Genomic DNA, 18282 nt, shown 5'->3' with positions numbered 1-18282 from the left:
GCATATATGTTTCATTGTTCCACATAGTATCTGTGAATATTCTCTGTAATTGTCAACTTTATGCTTGAACTTCAAAAAAAAGGAGCAGTTATACAGAAAGGGAACCTTCTAATGAATGCTTAAAACACAAAGAACTTAAATCAGTGAAAACAACTCACGTAAGACTTTGTTTACCACAACTCTTACTTCCTGAGGAAGATGTCTATGTTAATATTTCCCTTTGGCCATGGATTTAGGATTCTGTGGGTTAGCGAAAGCCACCTACAGTTCAAATTATGTCCATATACGGTGGTGGCCACGTGGCATTTGATTCAGTGAGACGCATAATAGGGACATTCTCCGGGCAGAGCCTTAATGCCTTTGTGTCTCCTCTTTCATGCAGCCAGCCTTACATTAAAATGCAGCCAGAAAAATGTCCCATAAAGGACATTATTGACAAAAAGGTAAATTTTTAATAAGCTTTCAGTAGGCTTTATTCAGGAGAGGTACTATGTCATGTGTGTAGGATTTTTATGGCCCTCATTGGAATTCCCCATATTAAAAGAATGTTTTCAGTTTAGAGAGAACCCAACTGCAAAACATTCCTGAACCATGACAGTTTTTGCCCCCATCCAACATTATGTGGTATATCTTTGTTTGCTGAAGGAATAGTGAATACCTTCTGCTGGAGTGATTTTCCTTTTAGTTCAGATCTAGACAGTCAAATGTATTAAAATGCATTGGAAAGGCATAGGTGTAGTCTTTTGGACATGTTTAAATTACAAAGTGTCACTAATGCAGCAAAGGCCACATATTTAATAAATACCATAACACCTCACAAAAGAGGCTGGGCAGTTCTGTCTAAAGAAAGATTTTCTCTAGAAAATAGCTGCAGGAATCTAAAGAACAGCTCCAAGGCGCAAAACCCCTCTGACTTCCAGCAGCTACAAAGCCACTGGGCCACTCTTGGAGTCTGGCTTTCCCGCCTCTACAGTTGGGATAGAGGTAGGAAGTGGTGATATTTGTGAAATGCACGGGATTATACAAGAGTGGGGACTTGTAAACACTGTTCTCACAGCAGATCAAATACTGTGCCATTTGTCCAAAAAGCAATTAAAATCTGCATCCCAATATTTGTTCTTAGCAGGGTTTTTAAGATAAATGGATGAAGACCTCAGGGGCTTTGTTATATTTGCTAGATTATAGTTGGTGGTGTGTGTGTGGTTGGAGAAATGTTTCTGTAGATATATAGATTCACTAGTTTGGCCTCAAAAATAAAGATATCAACCCCAATCCAAAAGACAAAATTAAATACAGGAACTGGGTATGAGGTGATGAATAAAATCATTTGGTTAAGATTCAGGTCAAAGCCAAGTGTAGCTCCTGGATGTGCTCTCCAGACAATATTGATCTTCCAATACAATCTTCTGAGCCTCAGTTTCTCCATCTAAAATATGGAAGGGAACCATTAGAAAGACAGAAGGAGGGAAACTTGTTTAATGCTGTGCCTGAGATTTAATCTTTCAATAGAAGACACCCAGAATGTATACATAAACATGTAGTATAAATATAAAACAACTAACAAGAATAGAAATCCATACACTCCACTCTAAAATCCCAAACTCATTTTAGAATGTGATGGCCACCAAGATGGTCAAGATGAGACAGCAGTATGGTCAGTCTGTGCTGCTGGGATGTGGCATTGTCATTTATGTGTACACAGATATATGTGTGTCTGTGTGTTTGTATTACATCTCTTACCAGAGTCCACATCATGCTAATCAGTCTCACAGCTAAAGAGACCAAGACACAGAACTAAAATTTTTGTCTGTACACTACACCAATGAATTGATTCCTGGTGTTACTACAGAACACCAGGGAACATTTATTTTTAGCCTGAGTGAATGAACACAGTTTCCATCACTTTGAAGTTCATTTCCTTGGCCTTTTATTGGTGAGATTGTCAGCTCACTATAACTCACCTCCAAAGACAGTGCCTTCTTTCATTCGCAAATGCACCCCAGCTCCTCCTCATCATCACGTGCCTGGCTCCTCTGAAGTCTCCATCCTCATGCTGAATGCAAGCTGCAGAGTTGCTCTCTCTCCTGGTTTTTATATCCAAATAGTGTTTGGACCAACACTTGTCAGTTTCCTAAGAACTACAGACATAAACCTAGGATTTGATCACAAATGAGATTATCTTCTTGTGAGAATTATATTTTCCTTCAAAGCTACATAGTTAATGTTACTTGCTTTATTTAAACATCTTGAGAATGATGTTTGTCCTTAGCTTGGAGGAATACAAAGACTGATCAGAAAATGTGTGTTTAAATCTAAAAAAAATTGTTACAGTATTTTATGGCCTTTAACCCCCTCACAACACTCCCCCTAGCTTTGAACACACTTATCCCATTGCTCTTACCATTTTCTGAAGCATTTCTTGAAGTCCTCTTTCATGAATGTCTTTACAAGGTATCATCAAAACTATAGTGAATGCTGCTGCTGAGGGCAATGTAATGGAAAAGCGGGCTTGCAGAAACCTTTGGTGTGTTCTCATCCACTTTATGCACTGGGTCTGGCACCATGTGACTTCTACCTCTTCCTCAATGTCAAAATGGCCATGAAAGGTATTGATTCAGAACATGGAGGGAGCCAGGACAGCCCAACTAAAAGTATTCATGGGGAAAGACCTGCAGAACTGGTCCTATCACCACAGACACTGATCATGTCTTTGTGGTAAAAACAATAGCGCCCCCCTTTCTCACCTTCACCCCTTCCCCAAAGTGACTTAAGCAGCATTTCCCTCATGAGTTCTGACCACAGCATTATTGTTGGCTCATAAACTTCCCCAGATTGCCACCTTTCCTAGGGACTTTTCCTTTCTACAGACCCTCCCCTCCTAGGGATCTTTCCCTCCTAGGTGGTGTGAGGATCCTTCTCTGAGATGGAATTAGCAGACCAGGGTTTCAGACAGGGCCACAGACAGCTGTGAGATCTTAAACAACTAATTCAACTTCCCTGGGCTTCAGTCTCCCCTTTGTAAAATGAATAGGGAGGGCTTAGGGATAGATCTTGATTCCCACAGTCCTTCCAGTGTTAAAATGTGTGATTCTAACCCCTGATAACCAGAAGCTGGAGAAACAATGTGCTTCTTTCCTCCTTTGAATCTCTCATCTGCCTGCATGGCCTGTGGAAGGGTACAAATAAAGCCAAAGAAATTCCAGTCTGCGGCACGCTGCAGGAGACCCTGCTTCCCTCGCAGAGCCTGCCTTTTTCACAGATACCATGGCCACAGCTTTTCCCAGGGAGGAAGTGGGACTCAGCCCAAGGTTGTCGACTGGGGCCTGGGAACCCAAGATCCGCATCCCAAGTGTGGCCAGGGTGAGAAGAATCGTGTGCCAGGCTGCAGCCCTCCCTGTATTCCTGGGCACCGCTGCCAACAGCCACTTTCATCAGGGCTGACAGGCCTGGCCATCAGCACTTTCCCACAGCCCCTGGCTGCTAAAAGGAGTCCTTGCCATGACAGTCACACAAAGAATCAGCTTTTGTCTGCCTTTACTTTCTTGTGCATGAGACCTTTCCTTCTGTTCCCTCTAGCCCGTTCTGGCTAGAGAGTAAACCCCAGCAGTGCAAGCTCCGTCTCTGCTGACCTCTCAGGATAAGACCCTGTGCCGGCCATTTCTACTGTTTCCCAAATTACTTTCCCTGATAAACCTGAAAAGTTTGCAACTGCTGCTTTGGGGACACAGTTCAAGTTTGGGAAAGACGTGGTAGTGGCATTTCATTCTAAAGGACTAAAGAGAGTCATTTGATCCAGTCCAAAATAAGACAAACAGTTTGAAAGATTTGCTACAAAAAAAATCTATTAAACTCTTAACTTCCTATTCTCATAATACCTGTCCCTTTCTGAGTCATTTGTTTCTCACCAGGTGTGCTTTAAACTCATGCTAGGAAATGATAAGGAATCTCCAGATGGTAGAAGACTATGGTCTTACAATCCCACACACTCTTGCGGGACATTGTTTCATAAGTGTCTAATGAGATGTTGTCAAAAATATATGGAGACTTCCGGGAGAACATGGCGGACAGATAACAGCAACTACCGGAGGCTCTCTGAAAGACTCGGCTCAGAAGCCAGGAATGGTGCGGACTAAGGAAACATAAGCAGGTGGAGATATGCTCTGCTGACTCAGGAACGAACTGGGCTGAGAGAAACCAACTTGGAATGCAGTCCTGGCGCTAAAACAGGAACAGAAAAGCCTCGGTGTGGAGGCTGGACCCCGCGCCATTGTAAGCCGCGATTTGGGTTTCCCGCCGCGCAGTGGCTGGCTGCCTCTACAGTGGCTCAGGAAGGAGAGAGACGCGCAGAAGCTCTGAGAACGGCAATCTGCGAACAGCAGAGAGGCGTGCACTGACTTGTGGTGAGGTGAGCGAGAGAAACTGACACTCTACCACAGTTTGACTCCAGCAGAGGACTTTCTGGGCCCGAGCAGTCCTGCAGGAGGAGGGCGCGGTGGCGACTCCAGCCACACATCGCCCTCTCGGGCAGGATTGGTGAAAAGTGCCTGGCCTGCGTGACGCTGCCGGTGGACCTGGTAGGCTGTCCCAACCCAGATCCCAGAGCCTGACGGTGGCCGGGAGGGGAGACGCGTAGGCTGCCTGGTCCGTAACTCCCTGGTGCGCAGCGGTGAGCGGGAAGACCTAACTGGCACAATTCGATCAGGCTGTGGCTGACTGGGAGAGAAGCTGGGCCTCTTATATAAGCTTGCATATATAAGGAACAGAGAAGAAGAGGCAGCATGGGAAGAGGCAGCAACAAGAAAGGCTCCTCGGCCCCCAATTCTGAGAATCAGGCAATAGCAGACACCGCACCAATACACATAAGGCGCCATATAGAGAGCCTCATAGACCAATTCAGGAATGAAGTTATCAACGACCTGAAGCTAGAAGTATGCAGAATAGTTAGAGAAATGCTAAGTACCACCCAAGAAAAAACAGGTGGTGGAATGGAAGAACAGAAAAAAAGGGGAGAATTGTTTGATGGAGAAAACAGAGAAAGCATAGAATACGTGAAGCAGGTTCAAAGGGACTACCAAGATACTAAGAAGTCTATCGAAGACTGGCATAACAGCTTGAAAGAAACTAAGGACAGAATATCTGAACTGGAGGGCAGACTTGTAATATGGGAGAATGAAATGAAAAACTTCTTAAAAATAACAAAGAAACAAACAGCAATAATACAAAGACAAGAAGATGATAAGAGGATCCATAACTTAAGGATTAAGAACATAAAAGAAGAAGTAGGGACACAAACAAGTGAACTACAAAAGCTACTCACAGAAATAATCCAGGAGAATTTTCCTAATTTAGCAAAAGGTAAAGATACTCAGATGTATGAGGCATACAGGACCCCAGCTACCTACAACCCAAACAGAGCAACACCCAGGCATATAATTATAAAAATTCCAGAAATTCAATACAAGAACAGAATATTAAAAGCTGTCAGAGACAAGAAACAGACCACTTACAAGGGAACACCCATCAGAATTACAGCAGATTTCTCTGCACAAACCATCAAATCACGAAGAGCGTGGGGGGAAATAATTCAAGCTTTGAAAGATAATAATCTCCAGCCAAGATTGAGATATCCTGCACAACTGTCCCTGGAAATTGATGGAAAAACAAGGTGCTTCCAGGATAAAGAGGAACTGGGGGAATTTGCAACCACCAATTCAACTCTACAGAGAGTATTGCAGGATATTCTAAAAAAAGAAAAATACAAAGAATCCAGAAATAATGGCAGAGAGGCCACAACGAATGGAGCAGAGAACAAAATGAAGAAGACAAACTGACAGCTACTGACAGAAAAAGAGCTCAACAGAAATGAGGCAGAGAAGATTGGATGATAGGAACAGCTATTTTGGAGAAAATGACATCTTAATAGGTAATACTGATTTAGTATCATCTTGGTTTGAAGTCTCATCTAGCTTTTGTCCTTCTGTCTCCAATGGTCTAAATAGGCTGTATCTTATTGGATTTTATTATGTACGATAGTATAAGCAAAAACCTTTTAAAGACAAGGAGATTATACAGAAACCATTGTTCATTTTCTGTTAGTCAATTCTAAATACTCTGTAATGCTGTCATTCTCTTGAATGGTTTTACATTGTTTTGATATACTTAATGCTACAGTATACGAAGTTGTACTCAAGGATTTCAAAGAAAGAGACAATATGGTAACTACTTTTAGGTTAGGATTATCTGGTGGTGAAACACTATTCTGCTTAAATGGTTATATTTTGATCTGCGCTGTTTCGTTGTTATGCCCTCTTTTATCTCATTCTCCACTCCATTATTTACTTTTTTATCTTTATCCTTTTAATTAAAGGAAAAAAAATAGCAGGATATATTATAGTAACCCACTTTGACTTTTCATTACCTTGATTTAAAGCCCTGTATTACTCTCACCATCTGGTTTTTAACTGATGTTCCCCTATTCTGTTTTGTTGGATAGTATCAGGTTCGAAAGTTTAGGCATCAGCTGTGAAGATAATGAGATTCATTATGACGCCCATTCTCGTTGACTTTTATCTACTTTTGAAGACCTACAATGTCTCCAATGTTTTGGTTTTGTCGGTATTATTCTTTACTGTTTTATTCAATTGTATTATAACTAACGATATAGGCAATTCATTAGAGATAGCGGGAGGCATTATGGTAACCATTGTGGATCACCTTGTATTATGTTTTTACATTATCTATTATGCCCACCCTTTTGACTTGACCGATTCTGTTCTGTTATGTCACATTTGGTTTTACTCTCTTCCAAAAAAGTAATAAGAACCGTGGGAGCAATGAAACCCAAAATGTGTAATAGTCATGGTACAAAAGAGAGGAAAAGAAAGTGCTCCAAACTATATAACTGCATGTATATTTAAGTGTATAAGATAGAAAATGATATCACAGAGTTTTATTGGATCAATGAACAGAACTGTTTGCAGTATCATTGATGGAATGTCCACTTTACAAGCTTTAATTTTGTGACTTGAACAATTATTTCTAAGATGACAATATGTAATCCATTAACTAGTGATTTCCTACTGTTCATTTTTTTTCTGTAAATCTGTATAACTTGTACCCTTTCCCTGCTTTTTTTTTTCTTTTCTCCTAAAATAAAATTAAAAAAAAAAAAGGTGAAAAAAAAATATATGGAACGTTGTTGGCGAGTACCATCCAATGGAAAAGCAGGTTTGTAAGAACATTATGCTGTGTCATCATCCACGGTATTCATTGCATCTGGCACTGTTGAGATTCTGGTTCTTCCCCAAAATCAGAATGACCATTGAAGACAAATGAATTGACTCAGGGTACTGAAGCAGCAGGGACAGCACAATTAAAGATACTCAAAAAGAGGATTTCTAGGACTATTTTAGAATGTGACAAGAACAATGGAATAAGTGTGTTTAAAATGCAGGGGAATATTTTAATTGGGATTAATGGCAATGTGATCTTTACTGTAATGATTTTTTTCAAGCAGGCGCTTATGACACTGAGCTAAATCCCCAGCCCCCCGTAATGATTTTTTAAAAATTTAACACATTATATTTTTCAATCACACCTTGTATAAATTCAAAATAAAGTAGTAATGTTCTCAGCCATGAAATGTGCCAGGAATGGGCTGAGGGCTAAGGAAAGGCAGAAATTCACCACCGGAAAAAGAGAGTGGGATTGCATTCAAGTCTCCAATATACCCACAGCAAGCAGAGGTGACACAAAGCCTTCCTGTGCCAGATGGGGACAAGAGCTGTGATTCATGAATGTCGTCTTACAAATCATCTGAGCCAACTTACAGAGGCTTCTGCTAAAATGGGTAACAAATATTATCATCCCTTGAAGAATAACGAAAAAAAAACTTTGTTGTCACCATTCTGCAATGGACAAGAATCTAATCTTGGAGGCTGTGTTTTTTCCATTTTTAGCTTTAGTCTCTGAGCCTCTACTCACCCTGAACACTGTACAGAAAATTCTTCAGGACAAAAGTCTTTTCCCCCGTCTCCAAGTGCTGATGCATCTAAAGTCACTTAGGGAACAGAACAGACACAGCCCTGGCCAGCAGTGCCTGCCTCCTGCTTGCCAGGGGCTGCTCAGGGACCAGACTCATCAGACCCCAGCTCTGGATTTGGCAGTGAGTGATTCGTGATTCATGGCTTAACTCTGCTTCCCCTCAGAGAAATCATTTCCTAGTTGTCTGCATATCTCAGACAGTCTTCACTGAAGGATGAGCAAAGAAACTCAATTCACATGTTAAATGATTATTTGTACTGCAGATTAGGGAAGAGAGATAAATAATTTTTTAAAAGTTATGGCCAAAGCAAAGTTCTTGTTCTCATAAATCATCAGGGCCATACAAGTTAGAATCCCACTAAAACACTCACCTGCCTGTCAACAGGAAGCTGGCACAGCAGGGTTGACCACAGAGGAAGATTCTGCCACCAGTTATGCTATGACCCTCTAACTTCATTCCTGAATATTCACCCAAGAGATGAAAATATTTGTACATGAAATTACATGTACAAAAATATTCATAATAGCAAATCACTGGAAATATGTTCCTCAATAGGAGAACGAAGAAACAAGCCATCGTGGAGCTGGGTGTAGTTGCCTACACAATAGTCTCAGCTATTTGGAAGTCCAAGGCAGAAAGGTCACTTGGCCCAGGAGTTCAGGCCAGCTTTGAAACATAGCAAGACCTTATCTCCAAGAAACAAAAAATATCAGTCAGCCAAGTCAAAGCAAGGCATAGTATCTTCATACAAGTGATGAACACTCTTCTGTACTCAGGATGGTATTACTGATCCTGGCACCATGAATATAACCCAAAATGCACTAAGGAAAAGAAGAATACCTCTGGGTGGGCACAGACTGACCAGGAAAGGATATGATGGGACTTCAGGGCTCACTGACCAGGAAAGGATATGATGGGACTTCAGGGCTCGTGGGGGTGTTCACATATTGACAGAGGTTTGACTTATAAAGTACATATATGACATGATCAAAAAATAAAGTGAATACTAATTTTTTAAAAAGTTATAATAAAAGACACATTGTCATTAATCCTCTTAGAATATTTCCCTCATTTCTTACTTATTCTATCATTCTTGCCACTTTCTGAGGCGGTTCTGGAAGTTCTCTTTCATGTCTTTAGTTGCACTGTCTGGCTGCCTGAATGTCTTGCATCAGTTGAAAACATTTTTCTTTCACGGTCATTTTGACTTTGAGGAACTGCTAGTAGTTGCATGATGCCAGACTTGGTGAGCGAGGGGGATGAGAACACACGGTAAAGACTGTGTGAGTCTGCCTGTCCGTTGGATGGCGCTCTCAGCAGCATTCACTGTATTTGCAATCACACTTAGTAAAGACACACAGGAAGTAGCAAGAATGACGGGGCGGTATGTTCAAAGTAAGAGGAGTTTTAATAGATCTTTTTGATCTATTTGAGATAGATTTTTCAAACATTTAAACACTCCTGTGTATTTTGATCCCTTATTGTAGATGTATGTAAAAAATCAGCAAGTATACACATGAAATTTGAATATTTACTTGTAAATTATTCCTCTAAAGGGGGAAAATTGATAACGTGTTACAGAAAAGAAGCTCTGGTCCTCCCTAGAAGACAAGACTGGACAGAATGGATCCAGGCGTGGCCAGATGAAGCTGGGACTGTGTGGAGGTACAGTGTGGCAGGAGAGCACATGCTCTTTGTGCCACCTCAGAGAAATATGTATTAAAATAGGGCATGAAGGTTCAGGTCTGTAATCTTAGCACTAGGAAGGCTGAGGCAGGAGGATTAGCATGAGTTCAAGGCCAGCCTGAGTGAAATAGTGAGTTGAAGACCAGACTGAACTGCATAGTGAGACCCTATCTCAAAAAAAAAAAAAAAAAAAAAAAAAAAAAATATATATATATATATATATATATATATATATATATATATATGGGATCCAAGGCCAGCACTGCTTAGACCTGGGGGTTTGGGGATGAGTGTAATCCCCTTCTTCCCAGGCAGATCAGCTTGCCATTAGGAAGGGCAAGATCTTGGCTACAAACAGTTGCATTTCAGGTCAAAAAGCCTCTGTTACAAGGGACATCAGCTCCCATTCCCCACCAAACATAGGAGCTGCAGTCTAGGCAAAGGCCTGGCAGTGGTCAAACAGGTACTTGGCATCTTCCAACTAGAGGTACCTCAAGAGCAGCCTCACTTCCCATCCACAGGTAACACAGGGACTCCGGGACAGGCTGGACCACGCCATGAAGCAATTTGTCAAACTCAGGAGGGAGGTTATGCAGCATAGCTGATCCAGGTGAGTCAATGTCATGAAAAAAGGAAGGACAGTGCTGGGTTAAAGACCCTCCAAGGGACTGAGAACCAGTTAAAATGAACAATCACTGATAGGTTTTGGGTTTAAACAAAGTTATAGTAAAGAACACACAATTTGAATACAAAGTAGGTATCAGGTGAGAAGAAATCTAGTGAAATAGAAAGGGAAATATCACTGAATAAAGCAGGCTACAAGATTGTGTACATTTTGTGTTGTCTTGAGATATCCGGGAGGATGTAGTCTACTAAGATATTCGAAGTGGTGATCTGTGAGTAGCGGAAACATGAAGATTTTACCCCTTTGGTTATTTGTTGTTGTTTGTTTTTTCATTGCTCGGGACTGAAGCCAAGACCTTCCCACTGAGCTATCTCCCCAACTCTCTTTTACTTTTCATTTCGAGAAGGGTCTTGCTATGTTGCTAAGTTGCCCAGGTTGAGCTTGAACTTGAGATCCTCTTGCCTCAGCCTCCCAGAGTGCTGTGATCACGCATGTGTGGCACCACACCTGACTACTCTTTTGTTTTTTGATGTCTTTGCTTTCTGAAGTGCTACACCTAGCGATGCACATCTGTTAAACTGATTTCTTTCCAAATTTGTATATTGATGTATTAATCCCCAACATCTCAGAATGTGACCTTATTGCAAATTGAGTTGTTGCAGGTGAAATTAGTGAAGTTAGGATGAAGTATGATGGGCCTTTGTCCAGTATGACTTGTGTTGTAAAAGAAGAAGAGAGTGTAATTAATATAACATCTCTTCTAATAAAAATTATTTGTTTTTTGAGACAGGATCTTGCTATGTAGCTTAGGCTGGACTTTAACTCACTATGTAGTTCAGGCTGGCCTTGAACTCTCAGCAATCCTCCTGCCTCAGCCTGCCAAATGCTAGAATTACAGATGTGCACCACTGTGGTTGGCCAAATTACTTAAATTTAAAAGTTAACAAGGAAGTGTGCGGCCTTGGTAGGGCTGCCAGGGAACTTCTGCCTCCCAGGGTAGCAGTTTCCATTTCCCCACTGCTGTCTTGAGCAGAGGGCCTCCCTCCCTGCTCACCCATGGATGTCATGAATCAGCCTCCTCCTGACTCATCCCTCTGGAGCCAGGCAGAGTTTTAGCTGGTCTAAACACACATAGGAGGCAGGGTGCTCCCCATCTGCCTGCTTACTGAATTCTAAACCTGGAGGTTGAGACTGGGAAGAACACTTTCCATGGGTGATATCTAGCATGCTGGGTGACATCCAAGCCCATGTGGGCCCTCAGAGGCCTCCACCCAGTGAGCTCTGAGTCTATTATTATAATGAAATGCCTCGCCCTCACCCACAGTCAGAGGCTGGGCCCAGAAACCTGAGCAGAGCCAGGCCTGGCAGATCAAAATAACTTCCTGGAATAACCCAGTCTGCGGCTTGCCCAGCCCTGCGTAGCAGCCTCAGCCCAGGCCTCCTCCAAGGCCCAGGCCTCTTCCACTTCCCCCTGGCTCCCCAAGAATGGGGTTATCATGTCTCACATACTGAAATGCAATCAGCTGGAACAATCAGCGGAAGTGTGGAGCTTTCTCCACAGTGGAGCCAAACAAGGACCCTGCTTATCAAAGAGACAAGATTTACTCAGTTGCTACAAACTTCCAAAGACTTCCTTTCCCAAAAGAAAGGCCGGGAGGAAGGTCATGTCCTTCAGCCTCCTCCATTGAGCCAGGAGCTCCATCTGCTTTACTTCAGGCCAGTCAGGTGACCCTTCCCCCATCAGCTGCCCCAGGGGGAGCTCTGCAGTCTCAGAGGGGACCTAGAGGAAGACACAGCCGGTTTCAGGACCATGCACAGCGGGTGACCATGATTGAGCCTACACATGCACCTGTCTGTCCACCTGGAAGGAACAAAGGAGGAATGGGAGGGAAGGGGAAGGGAAGAGAAAGGAAGGAAGGGGAAAGGAGAAGCAAGAAGGGAAATGAAGGAAAGGGCAGAAAACCACAGGAAAGAAGAGGGAAGGCTAGAGAGGAGGCTCCCCGCCAGCCCTCACTGGGAGCCCTGTATTGAGCTGCACCAAGCCCCACACTTTCAAAAGCCCTGATGGCCTGGGCCTCCCTCATCTAGTGAGACTTCCTCAGCTCTTATCATTATGCCCGGTGCCTGCGTCTCACCCTCCCCTCCAGAATAGGATTGAGTAGTAGGAAGCCTCTGGGCTGCCGTGTCCTGTCCTCGGTCCTTGCCCAGTCATTGTCCTCACCTGGGGTCTCTTCTCTGTTCCCTAAAAGGCCTGGTTCACACACTGATCTCTGGAATCTTGGCCCACATTTATCCTCTAGCCTCTAAGTAAGCAAAGTCTCAGGCCTGGATGTGACCACCACCATAGCTATACCCTAATCAGGACCATCCAGTCCCTCAGAGGCATGCCAGGTGTCACAGTTCCTGTGAGCAGGCGATGGACCCTGCCACACACAAGTCACACCTATGAATGAAGCTCCTCATGCAGGCCTGCCACTCCTAATGAAAGGGGACAGGTGAGAGTTTACATACCAACCTCCAAGGAAGTGGCTGCCCTCAACAGATGGGAAGACTGCCAGCCTCTAAGGATGACAGGAACCTGATGCCTGCCTGTCAGGTGATGATGAGAGATGACTTTTAAGAATAGCACAGAGCCTCTGTCCATCTCCCAGGGGACATACCACTCCAGACTCAGAAGAGTATTAAAGGGACCTGGGTCTTCCTCAAGAAGTACAAGACCTACTTTTGAAAGTTGAAATAGCCCAGGTAGGGAGGAAAAAATAACTGGCATAAACACATTGATATATAGCTAATAAGGAAAGCTATTTCCGGCTAAATACAGATGTAGCCTCAGAAATTTTGGTGAAGCGAGGAGAGTACTGGGGATTAAAATCAGGGCCTTCACATTGAGCTACAAACTCAGTGGTTTTTTCTTTTTCTTTTTAAGACAGGGTCTCACTGAGTAGCATAAGCCATCAACTTCCAATCCTCTTGCCTCAGCCTACCAGAGTGCAGAATCTTTTCTTTGTACCACAAGCCAAGCAGAGTCTCATGGAAGCAAACCCTTAGTGCTATCCATGCTTCAGCCCACAAGTAAAGTGACTGATGCTCCAACAAGCAGCAGCTGGGCCTTTTCTGAGTGTGACATCCCAAGCACCTGCTGGGTCTGACACACAGGCCTTGCTGATTGCCTCTGCCCCGTCTGGCAGTGCCCCCAAGCAGTAGCCTTGAGTGTGGGAGTAATACATCTGGTCAGGCAACCTCCTCCAGAGGGGCCAGCAAGTTTCTAGTTTCAGGTAACTAGAAGTCGGTGCAGCGGGACTGTCGAAGGTATTGCTCGGCGAGGCAGGAGACCCCAAGTGCCCTTGTTTCGTATCTGCCTTCTTGGTCCCACCAGCCACAGTCAGACTGTGTTACTCTGGGCATCTGTGTAAGGGTGAGCCCATGAAAACAAGAACTACCTCCCATGAGTCACCCTCATTCATAAGACCTCTCATTCCCAGAAGTCCCAGGCACACTTCAATTTGGATCCCATCGCTTTGTAAGATGAAGAGCCAAAGCAGAAACTAATCACTGCAAGAGAAACAGAACTGAGCAACTAGCGCAAAGCCCCCAAGAGGGGCTCATTAAAACCTAAGAAGGCAAGGAGAAGCACCACTGTTGGTCGGCAACACACATATGAACTTCGCCCACGATCTCAGGGAATTCATAGACTCCCTGCAGTCCCTCCATAGACCACCTCTTAGGATCTCCGGAGGAACTAGCACCAGACACTGTGTACACAGTGTATTTTAGAGAAGCAGACTATATAAAGACCGACATAGCAAGTATGAAGAGCAGGTGGAGGAGGTAAGCAGCCTGGGAAGATATGGGAACTGAGATGGTTGGAAGGGTGGACAAAATTCCAGGAGAAAGAAAGGCAGGAAAAACATATTCTGTGTCCAAAAAAAGCCCAGAGTTTCTCACATGACAACAGTTTGCAGCTGCGGTCACAGCTAAGCCACGGGCCAGCCCACTGCTGTATTTGTGTTGAGTCCTTTTGATGACAGCATGAATTTTGAGAACAAAGCTCCAGGCTGTGGATGTGTAACTGGAACCCAGCCACAAAAATAGCTTCTCTGTACACACACATGCAGAGGGGCTGATCGCTTGGCTTTGAAAAGAGCTTTGTCATTTATACAACTTAGAGGATTCCTCAAAAGCCACAAGTCAGGTGAATATCTGAACATTTCTGTTTGGTTAGATGCATCATGTGTAATACTCTTTTAGTCATTTGTGACTTTCTTCATTAACATTTCCTTCTTGTTGAAAAACCTAATGTCTTTTGAAGTTGTTTTGAGATTTAGGTACAACAGAGAGTGATTTACCAGATTAGAAGATTAAAGTTCTCATAAAAACATTAAAAGAGAGATTAGGAGACCATATGTGAATCTTTAGAGGGTAAAGTTTTCTATAAACTTTATACACATAATCTATAAACAAATACACATAATCACTTGAGTCTGGAAATGTCCCTGAGAAGGCACAGCTAGCTTGTGCCTTAATTCAGTCCCTTAATTAAATTTTGTACTCACAGAAGTCAATAAAAAATCACAAGGAGCTATAGGTTCATAACAGGTAATGTGGAGAAACAAAGATAATTTATTATGTGTATTTTAACATATTTGTTAATAAATAAATACACAAATAGTTACAAATCCGTTTATCTACATAAAATAAATTGCATTCATCTATAACTTTGTTTACTCCTTATGCTTCTTAAAACATATTTGTAATTAATTATTTCAGTACATTATATTTTATTTAACACTGTCTTCTGTATGTTCTATCATTTTTAATTATCATATGACATGTTATAGAACTAGATTCTATGGCAAAGTAATCATTGCTGTATTATTGGATGTTAATTTTTATTCTCGTAATCCTGCTTAAAAGCTTCATTATAAGCATAACTTTTTCTTAATTTGAACTATTTAATTCTCAGGAGTAGAATAATGGGGTAAAAGTATGGCGTGTTACGGCTTTTCATGAAAATTACTAAATTCTTTACCAGAATAATCAAACAAATTTGCACTTTTACCAGGAATATCTGGATTTCCCTAGCTATCTGAAGAACAAGCACCTTGTTTGTATCACTTTTTTCACTGACAGTTTCAACAATGTTATTATAATGGGGCTTGATATTTACATTACTTTGTCTCATTACAATTGTGTAATGAATGTTTATTTCCCCTCATATTCATTGAATTCATTTACTCACTTTTGTTTCCACTTTTGTGAAATGTGAGCTTTTCTCATCATTTATAACTTTGAGGATTTTTATATGCTTAAGAGATCTGTAGGCAGTTTTCATGTTTTCCACATTGAATCTCTACATTTATCACTGCTACATTCACCTTTTGCACATTGTTGTTATTTACTATCTATTGTTACCATACATGCTAAGCTCTGTGCTGAGTAACTTCATTATAACAATCAGATAAGGAATTGTTGTTATTCCCATTTCTCAGTGGAGACAATGAAGGCTCTACCACTTACACATGTTGGCCAACATCACAAGATGAAAGCATCAGACCTACATTGTGGTTGCATCCTACCCTGTGGTTCTTCCTCTTAAGAGTTCTAGAGCTGTTTGTACAGCTCCTTTCTCTCCGGCTGTATCTCAGGTACCACGGTTTGATGACATAGGCTTTTAAGTCTGGATAGCCATGTGTGCTCAGATTGCTTTACATTTTTGTTTCTCAGTCATCATAATGCCTTTGTTGGTCTTACTCGCCACTGTACTTCAGTAAGCCTCACCTATGCGTTCTCATTTTTGATTTATAGAGATAGTCTGAGAGTCTTGGGGTCAGTCACAAAAAAGTAGACAACCACTTCGGACTGGAAAGATTTTGGTCACATGGAGAGTTTTGTTTCACAGAAATTTTTCATAATTAATCTTAATTATGAATTACTTCATAATTCATCTTAATTTTAAAATTAATACAAACAATATGATTTTCCAAGTGGGAGAAGAAAAATGAAGCTTTAAACAGTTATGCTTTGGTCGGGGCTGGGGATTTAGCTCAGCAGCATAAGCGCCTGCCTTGCAAGCGCATGGTTGTGAGTTCGAACCCTGCTACCAATTAAAAAAAAAAAAACAGTTATGCTTTGGTCAAGAGTAGAAGTGAGACAAATGTGAAGACTCAGAGCTTCTCCTCCTTTATCCCATGCTCAGTGGCTGCTGCCAAGTGCCAGGCATAACAAGTCATTTCACTATTATAAAGCTGTACCCTGGGGCATAGCCTTCTACCCGCAGGTATTCTTTGGGACCAGTCCAGATGCCTCACCCTTCTTGACACCTGGGTTTTCTCCACTGTTTACCTCCTGTCAACTTCAGATACAAATGCTGAGACTCTGGTTTAGGTTTGTCATTCTCACTGGAGCTGTCTCCTCTAAACCCAGCCAGGCCACTCACTGCACTCTTGCCACATGAGTGTCCTAGTGTGCTGCCCACTTTTAGATGCCAGTCAGGTGCTCCTTTTAGATGCATTCTGTAGCCTCAGAGCTGGCAGTTTAACTCACCCCAAGTTGTGAGAACATAGCTGTGTCTGCTAGGTTTCCGAGGTGACCAAAGGTATTGTCACCCTGGGATACACATTGTTGAGTGTCCAAATCTGCAGCTCTGGCTGTTGCCCTTTGGGCAATTCTATTTACAAAGGTGCTCATCAAAGAGTCACCTCCCACAGTCCTGGACTGGAGTCTCGCTTCTTGACAGCTGGCTCATTCTCCCCCCGCTGTGGAGGAGGTGAGAAGGGTCACTGACCAGTCTTCCTGGTTGCACAAGATTCTGGATGCCGCTGGACACAGCTGGCCTCTGTCTGTCTGCATCTGCAGAGCAGAGCCTCAACACATACAGTAGTCAAGCTTTCCTTTCCTGCTCGTATGGACCTTGAATTTGAGCGTGGTTGTCGTTTCGGACTTCCTACTTTTCTGAGCTCTTGCCTCAGCTGTTTTTCAGGCCTCTTGCACTCACTTCTTTTCTTTTATGGCAGCTGGCAACTCCCTGGCCATCATGTTGGTCCTTCCTACTGCAAGTCTATTTATTTCTCAGTGGTACATGCATGTGTTGAGCTCTGGGCGATTTCACGTTATCCACCTACCTGGTTCTACAGCTAGTTCCTGCTGAGACCCCCCATCAATGTTTTGTGTATGTGTGGCGCTTTTTTCTTCTTTTACTTATATTTTATTCTGTGGCTGTTAAAATACCTAGGGTATCCAATATGTGATAGTTATAATCTCTGACTCATCATAATGATGAGTCAGTGGCTTGGAATGTGTGAATCAGGCTATGTCAGCTTCCTGGGGCCACCATAAAATATCACTAGAATCTGGGGGCAGGGCTTAAAACAACAGATATTATCTCGCACAGATCTGGGGTCCAGATGTCTGAAGTCAAGGTCTTGCAGAACCATGCTCCCCTGAAAGCCTCCAGGGGAGAACCTTTGCTTTCCTCTTGCAGTTCCTGGCAGTCCCATGTGCTGCCTGGAGCAGCACCACTCCACTCTGCCTCCATTGTCACCTGTCATTGCCCTGTGCTTCTGTGGCTTCTCCTCACATACAAGGAAAGCAGATCTTTTGGATTAAGGCCGATCCTAATCACCTCATCTTAATTTACAGCTGCAAATCCCCTTTATAAGGTCACAGTCACGGGTAACAGGACTTAGGACTTCAGCATATATTTTAGGGGCCCATAATTCAACCCATAACAGGTAGAGGTTCTCTTTGGTCTCTTCTCATTTGCTGCACTCTGTATCTTTCTCTGGCCTCACTGGGACCTGTTCTGTTCCTATCTCTAGCCCCTGTTCCTCAGTTCCATTCAAATCTACACCAGAATCTGGTGAAAGAGGAATTGATATCAGCTCAAGTGGAGGTGAGATTTGGTTCAAACTAAATGGATGAAACACTG

General features: G+C 42.7%; 1 long non-coding RNA gene across 1 annotated transcript in view; it reads right to left on the bottom strand.

The window, feature by feature from the left end:
- Positions 1-446: 446 nt before the first annotated feature.
- Positions 447-18282, bottom strand: part of LOC106026899 (uncharacterized) — a 50695-nt gene continuing 32859 nt past the window's right edge. Inside the window, exons 4-5 of the long non-coding RNA XR_001200496.2 lie at positions 1962-2152; positions 447-1426 (exon numbers count right to left, since the gene is read on the bottom strand). This is a non-coding gene — a long non-coding RNA (uncharacterized LOC106026899). The remainder of the gene's footprint in view (positions 1427-1961; positions 2153-18282) is intronic.

This window comes from Cavia porcellus, unplaced genomic scaffold, assembly GCF_034190915.1.
Source record: "Cavia porcellus strain 051 isolate PalLab524CR breed Dunkin Hartley unplaced genomic scaffold, mCavPor4.1 scaffold_22, whole genome shotgun sequence".
NCBI lineage: Eukaryota > Metazoa > Chordata > Mammalia > Rodentia > Caviidae > Cavia > Cavia porcellus.
Note: the sequence above shows the minus strand (reverse complement) of the source record. Positions and strands in the feature narration are given on the sequence as shown.